This window comes from Oncorhynchus mykiss, chromosome 8 (assembly GCF_057628025.1).
Source record: "Oncorhynchus mykiss isolate SJ-2025 chromosome 8, ASM5762802v1, whole genome shotgun sequence".
Classification (NCBI taxonomy): Eukaryota; Metazoa; Chordata; class Actinopteri; order Salmoniformes; family Salmonidae; genus Oncorhynchus; species Oncorhynchus mykiss.
Genome location: NC_143029.1, coordinates 54,131,699 through 54,144,905, shown reverse-complemented (window position 1 = coordinate 54,144,905; position 13,207 = coordinate 54,131,699). Strand labels below are relative to the sequence as shown.

Genomic DNA, 13,207 nt, shown 5'->3' with positions numbered 1-13,207 from the left:
GTCCCACCCAGCCAAAGTCAGCCACACCCTAAGTACTCCACTCATTGGGTTTCCGTAGTGAAGTGGTTATCACGTTCGCCTAACACGCGAAAGGTCCCTGGTTCGAGACCGGGCGGAAACACATTTTAACAAATTGGTCCTTCGCACTTCTCAGTATTTGCTATTCAGACTTTAGTTTCAGTAGTGTATTGGTTATCACGTTCGCCTCACACGCGAAAGTCAGTGACACCCTTAGTTTTCCAATCATTAGGTTTCCGTAGTGTAGTGGTTATCACGTTCGCCTCACACGCGAAAGGTCCCCGGTTCGAAACCGGGCGGAAACATTTTGTAATATTCAATATTTCCCAATGCCCAGAGGCTAGCATTTGGTTTGAAACAGTTGAGGTTTGTCTAAACCTTGCTGTCTACCTCTCCGACCTGTGGATCAATGTTGCCGTTTTTTTGGGGACCTCCACCATGAGATCTGTATGAATGTGACCAGACTGACAGCTTCTCTGAGCCAGGCAAATTCATTTATCAGGGTCATTGTAATGGATATATCCAAAGAAATGGCAATATAATCCAAGGTAAAACAAATAAAAATGTAGATCGTTTTCTGTCATTTCAGCTGCTTGATGTGATTGTGTGATAGATTTAGTTGGCTGGCTAGCAAAGGAAAAGAAGCTAGCCAGCATAGGTACAGTGCATTCGGAAAGTTTTCAGACCCCTTACTTTTTTCCACATTTTGTTACGTTACAGCCTTATACTAAAATGGATGAAATAAAATAAAATCTATCTACACACAATACCACATAATGACAAAGCGATAACATATCGTTTTTATTAATGAAAAAAATATTTTAAAAATACCTTATTTACATACATTTTCAGACCCTTTGCTATGAGGCTGGAAATTGAGCTCAGGTCCATCCTGTTTCCATTGATCATCCTTGAGATGTTTCTTCAACTTGATTGGAGTCCACCTGTGGTAAATTCAAATGATTGGTCATTTCTGCAGCATTGAAGGTACCCAAGAACACAGTGGCTTCCATCACTCTTAAATGGAAGAAGTTTTGAACCACCAAGCCTCTTCCAAGAGCCGCTGCACACAATAATTCCCGGCTTCTCAAGCCTTATTGTTTAATTAATTGACTAAGTAATTTCTGATTTCATTAGATTCTGAGAGCGATAAATGTCCCACCCAGCCAAAGTCAGCCACACCCTTAGTACTCCACTCATTGGGTTTCCGTAGTGTAGTGGTTATCACGTTCGCCTAACACGCGAAAGATCCCCGGTTCGAGACCGGGCGGAAACACATTTTAACAAATTGGTCCTTCGCACTTCTCAGTATTTGCTACTCAGACTTTAGTTTCAGTAGTGTATTGGTTATCACGTTCGCCTCACACGCGAAAGTCAGTCACACCCTTAGTTTTCCAAAAGTTCGGTTTCCGTAGTGTAGTGGTTATCACGTTTGCCTCACACGCGAAAGGTCCCCGGTTCGAATCCGGGCGGAAACATTTTGTAATATTCAATATTTCCCAATGCCAAAAGGCTAGCATTTGGTTTGAAACTGTTGAGGTTTGTCTAAACCTTGCTGTCTACCTCTCCGACCTGTGGATCAATGTTGCCGTTTTTTTGGGGACCTCCACCATGTGATCTGTATGAATGTGACCAGACTGACAGCTTCTCTGAGCCAGGCAAATTCATTTATCAGGGTCATTGTAATGGATATATCCAAAGAAATGGCAATATAATCCAAGGTAAAACAAACAAAAATGTAGATCGTTTTCTGTCATTTCAGCTGCTTGATGTGATTGTGTGATAGATTTAGTTGGCTGGCTAGCAAAGGAAAAGAAGCTAGCCTGCATAGGTACAGTGCATTCAGAAAGTTTTCAGACCCCTTACTTTTTTCCACATTTTGTTACGTTACAGCCTTATACTAAAATGGATGAAATAAAATAAAATCTATCCACACACAATACCACATAATGACAAAGCGATAGCATATAGTTTTTATTAATGAAAAAAATATTTTAAAAATACCTTATTTACATACATTTTCAGACCCTTTGCTATGAGGCTGGAAATTGAGCTCAGGTCCATCCTGTTTCCATTGATCATCCTTGAGATGTTTCTTCAACTTGATTGGAGTCCACCTGTGGTAAATTCAAATGATTGGTCATTTCTGCAGCATTGAAGGTACCCAAGAACACAGTGGCTTCCATCACTCTTAAATAGAAGAAGTTTGGAACCACCAAGCCTCTTCCAAGTTCCGGCTGCACACGATAATTCCCGGCTTCTCATGTCTACCTCACATAATATCCCAAATTGAGTTCCACAGAAAGAGCCATAATACCCATTAAATATTTTAAAAATACCTTATTTACGTACGTTTTCAGACCCTTTGCTATGAGGCTGGAAATTGAGCTCAGGTCCATCCTGTTTCCATTGATCATCCTTGAGATGTTTCTTCAACTTGATTGGAGTCCACCTGTGGTAAATTCAAATGATTGGTCATTTCTGCAGCATTGAAGGTACCCAAGAACACAGTGGCTTCCATCACTCTTAAATGGAATAAGTTTTGAACCACCAAGCCTCTTCCAAGAGCCGCTGCACACAATAATTCCCGGCTTCTCAAGCCTTATTGTTTAATTAATTGACTAAGTAATTTCTGATTTCATTAGGTTCTGAGAGCGATAAATGTCCCACCCAGCCAAAGTCAGCCACACCCTTAGTACTCCACTCAATGGGTTTCCGTAGTGTAGTGGTTATCACGTTCGCCTAACACGCGAAAGGTCCCCGGTTCGAGACCGGGCGGAAACACATTTTAACAAATTGGTCCTTCGCACTTCTCAGTATTTGCTATTCAGACTTTAGTTTCAGTAGTGTATTGGTTATCACGTTCGCCTCACACGCGAAAGTCAGTGACACCCTTAGTTTTCCAATCATTCGGTTTCCGTAGTGTAGTGGTTATCACGTTCGCCTCACACGCGAAAGGTCCCCGGTTCGAAACCGGGCGGAAACATTTTGTAATATTCAATATTTCCCAATGCCCAGAGGCTAGCATTTGGTTTGAAACTGTTGAGGTTTGTCTAAACCTTGCTGTCTACCTCTCCGACCTGTGGATCAATGTTGTCGTTTTTTTGGGGACCTCCACCATGCGATCTGTATGAATGTGACCAGACTGACAGCTTCTCTGAGCCAGGCAAATTCATTTATCAGGGTCATTGTAATGGATATATCCAAAGAAATGGCAATATAATCCAAGGTAAAACAAACAAAAATGTAGATCGTTTTCTGTCATTTCAGCTGCTTGATGTGATTGTGTGATAGATTTAGTTGGCTGGCTAGCAAAGGAAAAGAAGCTAGCCTGCATAGGTACAGTGCATTCGGAAAGTTTTCAGACCCCTTACTTTTTTCCACATTTTGTTACGTTACAGCCTTATACTAAAATGGATGAAATAAAATAAAATCTATCTACACACAATACCACATAATGACAAAGCGATAACATATAGTTTTTATTAATGAAAAAAATATTTTAAAAATACCTTATTTACATACATTTTCAGACCCTTTGCTATGAGGCTGGAAATTGAGCTCAGGTCCATCCTGTTTCCATTGATCATCCTTGAGATGTTTCTTCAACTTGATTGGAGTCCACCTGTGGTAAATTCAAATGATTGGTCATTTCTGCAGCATTGAAGGTACCCAAGAACACAGTGGCTTCCATCACTCTTAAATAGAAGAAGTTTGGAACCACCAAGCCTCTTCCAAGTTCCGGCTGCACACGATAATTCCCGGCTTCTCATGTCTACCTCACATAATATCCCAAATTGAGTACCACAGAAAGAGCCATAATACCCATTAAATATTTTAAAAATACCTTATTTACGTACGTTTTCAGACCCTTTGCTATGTGGCTGGAAATTGAGCTCAGGTCCATCCTGTTTCCATTGATCATCCTTGAGATGTTTCTTCAACTTGATTGGAGTCCACCTGTGGTAAATTCAAATGATTGGTCATTTCTGCAGCATTGAAGGTACCCAAGAACACAGTGGCTTCCATCACTCTTAAATGGAAGAAGTTTTGAACCACCAAGCCTCTTCCAAGAGCCGCTGCACACAATGATTCCCGGCTTCTCAAGCCTTATTGTTTAATTAATTGACTAAGTAATTTCTGATTTCATTAGGTTCTGAGAGCGATAAATGTCCCACCCAGCCAAAGTCAGCCACACCCTTAGTACTCCACTCAATGGGTTTCCGTAGTGTAGTGGTTATCACGTTCGCCTAACACGCGAAAGGTCCCCGGTTTGAGACCGGGCGGAAACACATTTTAACAAATTGGTCCTTCGCACCTTCGCGTATTTGCTATTCAGGCTTTAGTTTCAGTAGTGTATTGATTATCACGTTCGCCTCACACGCGAAAGTCAGTCACACCCTTAGTTTTCCAATCATTCGGTTTCCGTAGTGTAGTGGTTATCCCAGGTTCGAAACCGGGCGGAAACATTTTGTAATATTCAATATTTCCCAATGCCCAGAGGCTAGCATTTGGTTTGAAACAGTTGAGGTTTGTCTAAACCTTGCTGTCTACCTCTCCGACCTGTGGATCAATGTTGCCGTTTTTTTGGGGACCTCCACCATGCGATCTGTATGAATGTGACCAGACTGACAGCTTCTCTGAGCCAGGCAAATTCATTTATCAGGGTCATTGTAATGGATATATCCAAAGAAATGGCAATATAATCCAAGGTAAAACAAACAAAAATGTAGATTGTTTTCTGTCATTTCAGCTGCTTGATGTGATTGTGTGATAGATTTAGTTGGCTGGCTAGCAAAGGAAAAGAAGCTAGTCTGCAAAGGTACAGTGCATTCGGAAAGTTTTCAGACCCCTTACTTTTTTCCACATTTTGTTACGTTACAGCCTTATACTAAAATGGATGAAATAAAATAAAATCTATCTACACACAATACCACATAATGACAAAGCGATAACATATAGTTTTTATTAATGAAAAAAATATTTTAAAAATACCTTATTTACATACATTTTCAGACCCTTTGCTATGAGGCTGGAAATTGAGCTCAGGTCCATCCTGTTTCCATTGATCATCCTTGAGATGTTTCTTCAACTTGATTGGAGTCCACCTGTGGTAAATTCAAATGATTGGTCATTTCTGCAGCATTGAAGGTACCCAAGAACACAGTGGCTTCCATCACTCTTAAATAGAAGAAGTTTGGAACCACCAAGCCTCTTCCAAGTTCCGGCTGCACACGATAATTCCCGGCTTCTCATGTCTACCTCACATAATATCCCAAATTGAGTACCACAGAAAGAGCCATAATACCCATTAAATATTTTAAAAATACCTTATTTACGTACGTTTTCAGACCCTTTGCTATGTGGCTGGAAATTGAGCTCAGGTCCATCCTGTTTCCATTGATCATCCTTGAGATGTTTCTTCAACTTGATTGGAGTCCACCTGTGGTAAATTCAAATGATTGGTCATTTCTGCAGCATTGAAGGTACCCAAGAACACAGTGGCTTCCATCACTCTTAAATGGAAGAAGTTTTGAACCACCAAGCCTCTTCCAAGAGCCGCTGCACACAATGATTCCCGGCTTCTCAAGCCTTATTGTTTAATTAATTGACTAAGTAATTTCTGATTTCATTAGGTTCTGAGAGCGATAAATGTCCCACCCAGCCAAAGTCAGCCACACCCTTAGTACTCCACTCAATGGGTTTCCGTAGTGTAGTGGTTATCACGTTCGCCTAACACGCGAAAGGTCCCCGGTTTGAGACCGGGCGGAAACACATTTTAACAAATTGGTCCTTCGCACCTTCGCGTATTTGCTATTCAGGCTTTAGTTTCAGTAGTGTATTGATTATCACGTTCGCCTCACACGCGAAAGTCAGTCACACCCTTAGTTTTCCAATCATTCGGTTTCCGTAGTGTAGTGGTTATCCCAGGTTCGAAACCGGGCGGAAACATTTTGTAATATTCAATATTTCCCAATGCCCAGAGGCTAGCATTTGGTTTGAAACAGTTGAGGTTTGTCTAAACCTTGCTGTCTACCTCTCCGACCTGTGGATCAATGTTGCCGTTTTTTGGGGGACCTCCACCATGCGATCTGTATGAATGTGACCAGACTGACAGCTTCTCTGAGCCAGGCAAATTCATTTATCAGGGTCATTGTAATGGATATATCCAAAGAAATGGCAATATAATCCAAGGTAAAACAAACAAAAATGTAGATTGTTTTCTGTCATTTCAGCTGCTTGATGTGATTGTGTGATAGATTTAGTTGGCTGGCTAGCAAAGGAAAAGAAGCTAGCCTGCATAGGTACAGTGCATTCGGAAAGTTTTCAGACCCCTTACTTTTTTCCACATTTTGTTACGTTACAGCCTTATACTAAAATGGATAAAATAAAATAACATCTATCTACACACAATCCCACATAATGACAAAGCGATAACATATAGTTTTTATTAATGAAAAAATATTTTAAAAATACCTTATTTACATACATTTTCAGACCCTTTGCTATGAGGTTGGAAATTGAGCTCAGGTCCATCCTGTTTCCATTGATCATCCTTGAGATGTTTCTTCAACTTGATTGGAGTCCACCTGTGGTAAATTCAAATGATTGGTCATTTCTGCAGCATTGAAGGTACCCAAGAACAGAGTGGCTTCCATCACTCTTAAATAGAAGAAGTTTGGAACCACCAAGCCTCTTCCAAGTTCCGGCTGCACACGATAATTCCCGGCTTCTCATGTCTACCTCACATAATATCCCAAATTGAGTACCACAGAAAGAGCCATAATACCCATTAAATATTTTAAAAATACCTTATTTACGTACGTTTTCAGACCCTTTGCTATGAGGCTGGAAATTGAGCTCAGCTCCATCCTGTTTCCATTGATCATCCTTGAGATGTTTCTTCAACTTGATTGGAGTCCACCTGTGGTAAATTCAAATGATTGGTCATTTCTGCAGCATTGAAGGTACCCAAGAACACAGTGGCTTCCATCACTCTTAAATGGAAGAAGTTTTGAACCACCAAGCCTCTTCCAAGAGCCGCTGCACACAATAATTCCCGGCTTCTCAAGCCTTACTGTTTAATTAATTGACTAAGCAATTTCTGATTTCATTAGGTTCTGAGAGCGATAAATGTCCCACCCAGCCAAAGTCAGCCACACCCTTAGTACTCCACTCATTGGGTTTCCGTAGTGTAGTGGTTATCATGTTCGCCTAACACGCGAAAGGTCCCCGGTTCGAGACCGGGCGGAAAAACATTTGAACAAATTGGTCCTTCGCACTTCTCAGTATTTGCTATTCAGACTTTAGTTTCAGTAGTGTAGTGGTTGTCACGTTCGCTTCGCACGCGAAAGGTCCCCTGTTCGAAACCGGGCGGAAACATTTTGTAATATTCAATATTTCCCAATGCCCAGAGGCTAGCATTTGGTTTGAAACAGTTGAGGTTTGTCTAAACCTTGCTGTCTACCTCTCCGACCTGTGGATCAATGTTGCCGTTTTTTTTGGGGACCTCCACCATGCGATCTGTATGAATGTGACCAGACTGACAGCTTCTCTGAGCAAGGCAAATTCATTTATCAGGGTCATTGTAATGGATATATCCAAAGAAATGGCAATATAATCCAAGGTAAAACAAACAAAAATGTAGATTGTTTTCTGTCATTTCAGCTGCTTGATGTGATTGTGTGATAGATTTAGTTGGCTGGCTAGCAAAGGAAAAGAAGCTAGCCTGCATAGGTACAGTGCATTCGGAAAGTTTTCAGACCCCTTACTTTTTTCCACATTTTGTTACGTTACAGCCTTATACTAAAATGGATGAAATAAAATAAAATCTATCTACACACAATACCACATAATGACAAAGCGATAACATATAGTTTTTATTAATGAAAAAAATATTTTAAAAATACCTTATTTACATACATTTTCAGACCCTTTGCTATGAGGCTGGAAATTGAGCTCAGGTCCATCCTGTTTCCATTGATCATCCTTGAGATGTTTCTTCAACTTGATTGGGGTCCACCTGTGGTAAATTCAAATGATTGGTCATTTCTGCAGCATTGAAGGTACCCAAGAACACAGTGGCTTCCATCACTCTTAAATAGAAGAAGTTTGGAACCACCAAGCCTCTTCCAAGTTCCGGCTGCACACGATAATTCCCGGCTTCTCATGTCTACCTCACATAATATCCCAAATTGAGTACCACAGAAAGAGCCATAATACCCATTAAATATTTTAAAAATACCTTATTTACGTACGTTTTCAGACCCTTTGCTATGAGGCTGGAAATTGAGCTCAGGTCCATCCTGTTTCCATTGATCATCCTTGAGATGTTTCTTCAACTTGATTGGAGTCCACCTGTGGTAAATTCAAATGATTGGTCATTTCTGCAGCATTGAAGGTACCCAAGAACACAGTGGCTTCCATCACTCTTAAATGGAAGAAGTTTTGAACCACCAAGCCTCTTCCAAGAGCCGCTGCACACAATAATTCCCGGCTTCTCAAGCCTTATTGTTTAATTAATTGACTAAGTAATTTCTGATATCATTAGGTTCTGAGAGCGATAAATGTCCCACCCAGCCAAAGTCAGCCACACCCTTAGTACTCCACTCAATGGGTTTCCGTAGTGTAGTGGTTATCACGTTCGCCTAACACGCGAAAGGTCCCCGGTTCGAGACCGGGCGGAAACACATTTTAACAAATTGGTCCTTCGCACTTCTCAGTATTTGCTATTCAGGCTTTAGTTTCAGTAGTGTATTGATTATCACGTTCGCCTCACACGCGAAAGTCAGTCACACCCTTAGTTTTCCAATCATTCGGTTTCCGTAGTGTAGTGGTTATCCCAGGTTCGAAACCGGGCGGAAACATTTTGTAATATTCAATATTTCCCAATGCCCAGAGGCTAGCATTTGGTTTGAAACAGTTGAGGTTTGTCTAAACCTTGCTGTCTACCTCTCCGACCTGTGGATCAATGTTGCCGTTTTTTTGGGGACCTCCACCATGCGATCTGTATGAATATGACCAGACTGACAGCTTCTCTGAGCCAGGCAAATTCATTTATCAGGGTCATTGTAATGGATATATCCAAAGAAATGGCAATATAATCCAAGGTAAAACAAACAAAAATGTAGATTGTTTTCTGTCATTTCAGCTGCTTGATGTGATTGTGTGATAGATTTAGTTGGCTGGCTAGCAAAGGAAAAGAAGCTAGCCTGCAAAGGTACAGTGCATTCGGAAAGTTTTCAGACCCCTTACTTTTTTCCACATTTTGTTACGTTACAGCCTTATACTAAAATTGATTAAATAAAATAAAATCTATCTACACACAATCCCACATAATGACAAAGCGATAACATATAGTTTTTATTAATGAAAAAATATTTTAAAAATACCTTATTTACATACATTTTCAGACCCTTTGCTATGAGGTTGGAAATTGAGCTCAGGTCCATCCTGTTTCCATTGATCATCCTTGAGATGTTTCTTCAACTTGATTGGAGTCCACCTGTGGTAAATTCAAATGATTGGTCATTTCTGCAGCATTGAAGGTACCCAAGAACAGAGTGGCTTCCATCACTCTTAAATAGAAGAAGTTTGGAACCACCAAGCCTCTTCCAAGTTCCGGCGGCACACGATAATTCCAGGCTTCTCATGTCTACCACACATAATATTCCAAATTTAGTACCACAGAAAGAGCCATAATACCCATTAAATATTTTAAAAATACCTTATTTACGTACGTTTTCAGACCCTTTGCTATGAGGCTGGGAATTGAGCTCAGGTCCATCCTGTTTCCATTGATCATCCTTGAGATGTTTCTTCAACTTGATTGGAGTCCACCTGTGGTAAATTCAAATGATTGGTCATTTCTGCAGCATTGAAGGTACCCAAGAACACAGTGGCTTCCATCACTCTTAAATGGAAGAAGTTTTGAACCACCAAGCCTCTTCCAAGAGCCGCTGCACACAATAATTCCCGGCTTCTCAAGCCTTATTGTTTAATTAATTGACTAAGTAATTTCTGATATCATTAGGTTCTGAGAGCGATAAATGTCCCACCCAGCCAAAGTCAGTCACACCCTTAGTTTTCCAATCATTCGGTTTCCGTAGTGTAGTGGTTATCACGTTCGCCTCACACGCGAAAGGTCCCCGGTTCGAGACCGGGCGGAAACACATTTTAACAGATTGGTCCTTCGCACTTCTCAGTATTTGCTATTCAGAATTTAGTTTCAGTAGTGTATTGGTTATCACGTTCGCCTCACACGCGAAAGTCAGTCACACCCTTAGTTTTCCAATCATTCGGTTTCCGTAGTGTAGTGGTTATCACGTTCGCCTCACACGCGAAAGGTCCCCGGTTCGAAACCGGGTGGAAACATTTTGTAATATTCAATGTTTCCCAATGCCCAGAGGCTAGCATTTGGTTTGAAACAGTTGAGGTTTGTCTAAACCTTGCTGTCTACCTCTCCGACCTGTGGATCAATGTTGCCGTTTTTTTTGGGGACCTCCACCATGCGATCTGTATGAATGTGACCAGACTGACAGCTTCTCTGAGCAAGGCAAATTCATTTATCAGGGTCATTGTAATGGATATATCCAAAGAAATGGCAATATAATCCAAGGTAAAACAAACAAAAATGTAGATTGTTTTCTGTCATTTCAGCTGCTTGATGTGATTGTGTGATAGATTTAGTTGGCTGGCTAGCAAAGGAAAAGAAGCTAGCCTGCATAGGTACAGTGCATTCGGAAAGTTTTCAGACCCCTTACTTTTTTCCACATTTTGTTACGTTACAGCCTTATACTAAAATGGATGAAATAAAATAAAATCTATCTACACACAATCCCACATAATGACAAAGCGATAACATATAGTTTTTATTAATGAAAAAATATTTTAAAAATACCTTATTTACATACATTTTCAGACCCTTTGCTATGAGGTTGGAAATTGAGCTCAGGTCCATCCTGTTTCCATTGATCATCCTTGAGATGTTTCTTCAACTTGATTGGAGTCCACCTGTGGTAAATTCAAATGATTGGTCATTTCTGCAGCATTGAAGGTACCCAAGAACAGAGTGGCTTCCATCACTCTTAAATAGAAGAAGTTTGGAACCACCAAGCCTCTTCCAAGTTCCGGCGGCACTCGATAATTCCCGGCTTCTCATGTCTACCACACATAATATCCCAAATTTAGTACCACAGAAAGAGCCATAATACCCATTAAATATTTTAAAAATACCTTATTTACGTACGTTTTCAGACCCTTTGCTATGAGGCTGGAAATTGAGCTCAGGTCCATCCTGTTTCCATTGATCATCCTTGAGATGTTTCTTCAACTTGATTGGAGTCCACCTGTGGTAAATTCAAATGATTGGTCATTTCTGCAGCATTGAAGGTACCCAAGAACACAGTGGCTTCCATCACTCTTAAATGGAAGAAGTTTTGAACCACCAAGCCTCTTCCAAGAGCCGCTGCACACAATAATTCCCGGCTTCTCAAGCCTTATTGTTTAATTAATTGACTAAGTAATTTCTGATATCATTAGGTTCTGAGAGCGATAAATGTCCCACCCAGCCAAAGTCAGCCACACCCTTAGTATTCAACTCATTGGGTTTCCGTGAGTTGAATATATATCCAAAGAATATGGATATATCCAAAGAAATGGCAATATAATCCAAGGTAAAACAAACAAAAATGTAGATCGTTTTCTGTCATTTCAGCTGCTTGATGTGATTGTGTGATAGATTTAGTTGGCTGGCTAGCAAAGGAAAAGAAGCTAGCCTGCATAGGTACAGTGCATTCGGAAAGTTTTCAGACCCCTTACTTTTTTCCACATTTTGTTTCGTTACCGCCTTATACTAAAATGGATGAAATAAAATCAAATCTATCTACACACAATACCACATAATGACAAAGCGATAACATATAGTTTTTATTAATGAAAAAAATATTTTAAAAATACCTTATTTACATACATTTTCAGACCCTTTGCTATGAGGCTGGAAATTGAGCTCAGGTCCATCCTGTTTCCATTGATCATCCTTGAGATGTTTCTTCAACTTGATTGGAGTCCACCTGTGGTAAATTCAAATGATTGGTCATTTCTGCAGCATTGAAGGTACCCAAGAACAGAGTGGCTTCCATCACTCTTAAATAGAAGAAGTTTGGAACCACCAAGCCTCTTCCAAGTTCCGGCTGCACACGATAATTCCCGGCTTCTCATGTCTACCTCACATAATATCCCAAATTGAGTTCCACAGAAAGAGCCATAATACCCATTAAATATTTTAAAAATACCTTATTTACGTAAGTTTTCAGACCCTTTGCTATGAGGCTGGAAATTGCGCTCAGGTCCATCCTGTTTCCATTGATCATCCTTGAGATGTTTCTTCAACTTGATTGGAGTCCACCTGTGGTAAATTCAAATGATTGGTCATTTCTGCAGCATTGAAGGTACCCAAGAACACAGTGGCTTCCATCACTCTTAAATGGAAGAAGTTTTGAACCACCAAGCCTCTTCCAAGAGCCGCTGCACACAATAATTCCCGGCTTCTCAAGCCTTATTGTTTAATTAATTGACTAAGTAATTTCTGATTTCATTAGGTCCTGAGAGCGATAAATGTCCCACCCAGCCAAAGTCAGTCACACCCTTAGTTTTCCAATCATTCGGTTTCCGTAGTGTAGTGGTTATCACGTTCGCCTCACACGCGAAAGGTCCCCGGTTCGAGACCGGGCGGAAACACATTTTAACAGATTGGTCCTTCGCACTTCTCAGTATTTGCTATTCAGAATTTAGTTTCAGTAGTGTATTGGTTATCACGTTCGCCTCACACGCGAAAGTCAGTCACACCCTTAGTTTTCCAATCATTCGGTTTCCGTAGTGTAGTGGTTATCACGTTCGCCTCACACGCGAAAGGTCCCCGGTTCGAAACCGGGTGGAAACATTTTGTAATATTCAATGTTTCCCAATGCCCAGAGGCTAGCATTTGGTTTGAAACAGTTGAGGTTTGTCTAAACCTTGCTGTCTACCTCTCCGACCTGTGGATCAATGTTGCCGTTTTTTTTGGGGACCTCCACCATGCGATCTGTATGAATGTGACCAGACTGACAGCTTCTCTGAGCAAGGCAAATTCATTTATCAGGGTCATTGTAATGGATATATCCAAAGAAATGGCAATATAATCCAAGGTAAA

General features: G+C 40.6%; 11 non-coding genes across 11 annotated transcripts; all 11 read left to right on the top strand.

Annotated features, from left to right (window-relative positions):
* The first annotated feature begins 250 nt into the window (after nt 1-250).
* Nucleotides 251-323, top strand: trnav-cac (transfer RNA valine (anticodon CAC)). The gene has a single exon. It is a non-coding gene; the product is annotated as a tRNA-Val (tRNA).
* An 898-nt stretch (nt 324-1,221) lies between these two features.
* Nucleotides 1,222-1,294, top strand: trnav-aac (transfer RNA valine (anticodon AAC)). Its single transcript has one exon. It is a non-coding gene; the product is annotated as a tRNA-Val (tRNA).
* A 129-nt stretch (nt 1,295-1,423) lies between these two features.
* Nucleotides 1,424-1,496, top strand: trnav-cac (transfer RNA valine (anticodon CAC)). The gene has a single exon. It is a non-coding gene; the product is annotated as a tRNA-Val (tRNA).
* A 1,233-nt stretch (nt 1,497-2,729) lies between these two features.
* trnav-aac (transfer RNA valine (anticodon AAC)) lies at nt 2,730-2,802 on the top strand. The gene has a single exon. It is a non-coding gene; the product is annotated as a tRNA-Val (tRNA).
* A 129-nt stretch (nt 2,803-2,931) lies between these two features.
* Nucleotides 2,932-3,004, top strand: trnav-cac (transfer RNA valine (anticodon CAC)). Its single transcript has one exon. It is a non-coding gene; the product is annotated as a tRNA-Val (tRNA).
* Nucleotides 3,005-4,237: 1,233 nt separating this feature from the next.
* On the top strand, nt 4,238-4,310 carry trnav-aac (transfer RNA valine (anticodon AAC)). Its single transcript has one exon. It is a non-coding gene; the product is annotated as a tRNA-Val (tRNA).
* Nucleotides 4,311-5,720: 1,410 nt separating this feature from the next.
* On the top strand, nt 5,721-5,793 carry trnav-aac (transfer RNA valine (anticodon AAC)). Its single transcript has one exon. It is a non-coding gene; the product is annotated as a tRNA-Val (tRNA).
* A 2,842-nt stretch (nt 5,794-8,635) lies between these two features.
* trnav-aac (transfer RNA valine (anticodon AAC)) lies at nt 8,636-8,708 on the top strand. Its single transcript has one exon. It is a non-coding gene; the product is annotated as a tRNA-Val (tRNA).
* A 1,409-nt stretch (nt 8,709-10,117) lies between these two features.
* Nucleotides 10,118-10,190, top strand: trnav-cac (transfer RNA valine (anticodon CAC)). The gene has a single exon. It is a non-coding gene; the product is annotated as a tRNA-Val (tRNA).
* Nucleotides 10,191-12,683: 2,493 nt separating this feature from the next.
* Nucleotides 12,684-12,756, top strand: trnav-cac (transfer RNA valine (anticodon CAC)). Its single transcript has one exon. It is a non-coding gene; the product is annotated as a tRNA-Val (tRNA).
* A 129-nt stretch (nt 12,757-12,885) lies between these two features.
* Nucleotides 12,886-12,958, top strand: trnav-cac (transfer RNA valine (anticodon CAC)). Its single transcript has one exon. It is a non-coding gene; the product is annotated as a tRNA-Val (tRNA).
* Nucleotides 12,959-13,207: the final 249 nt, after the last annotated feature.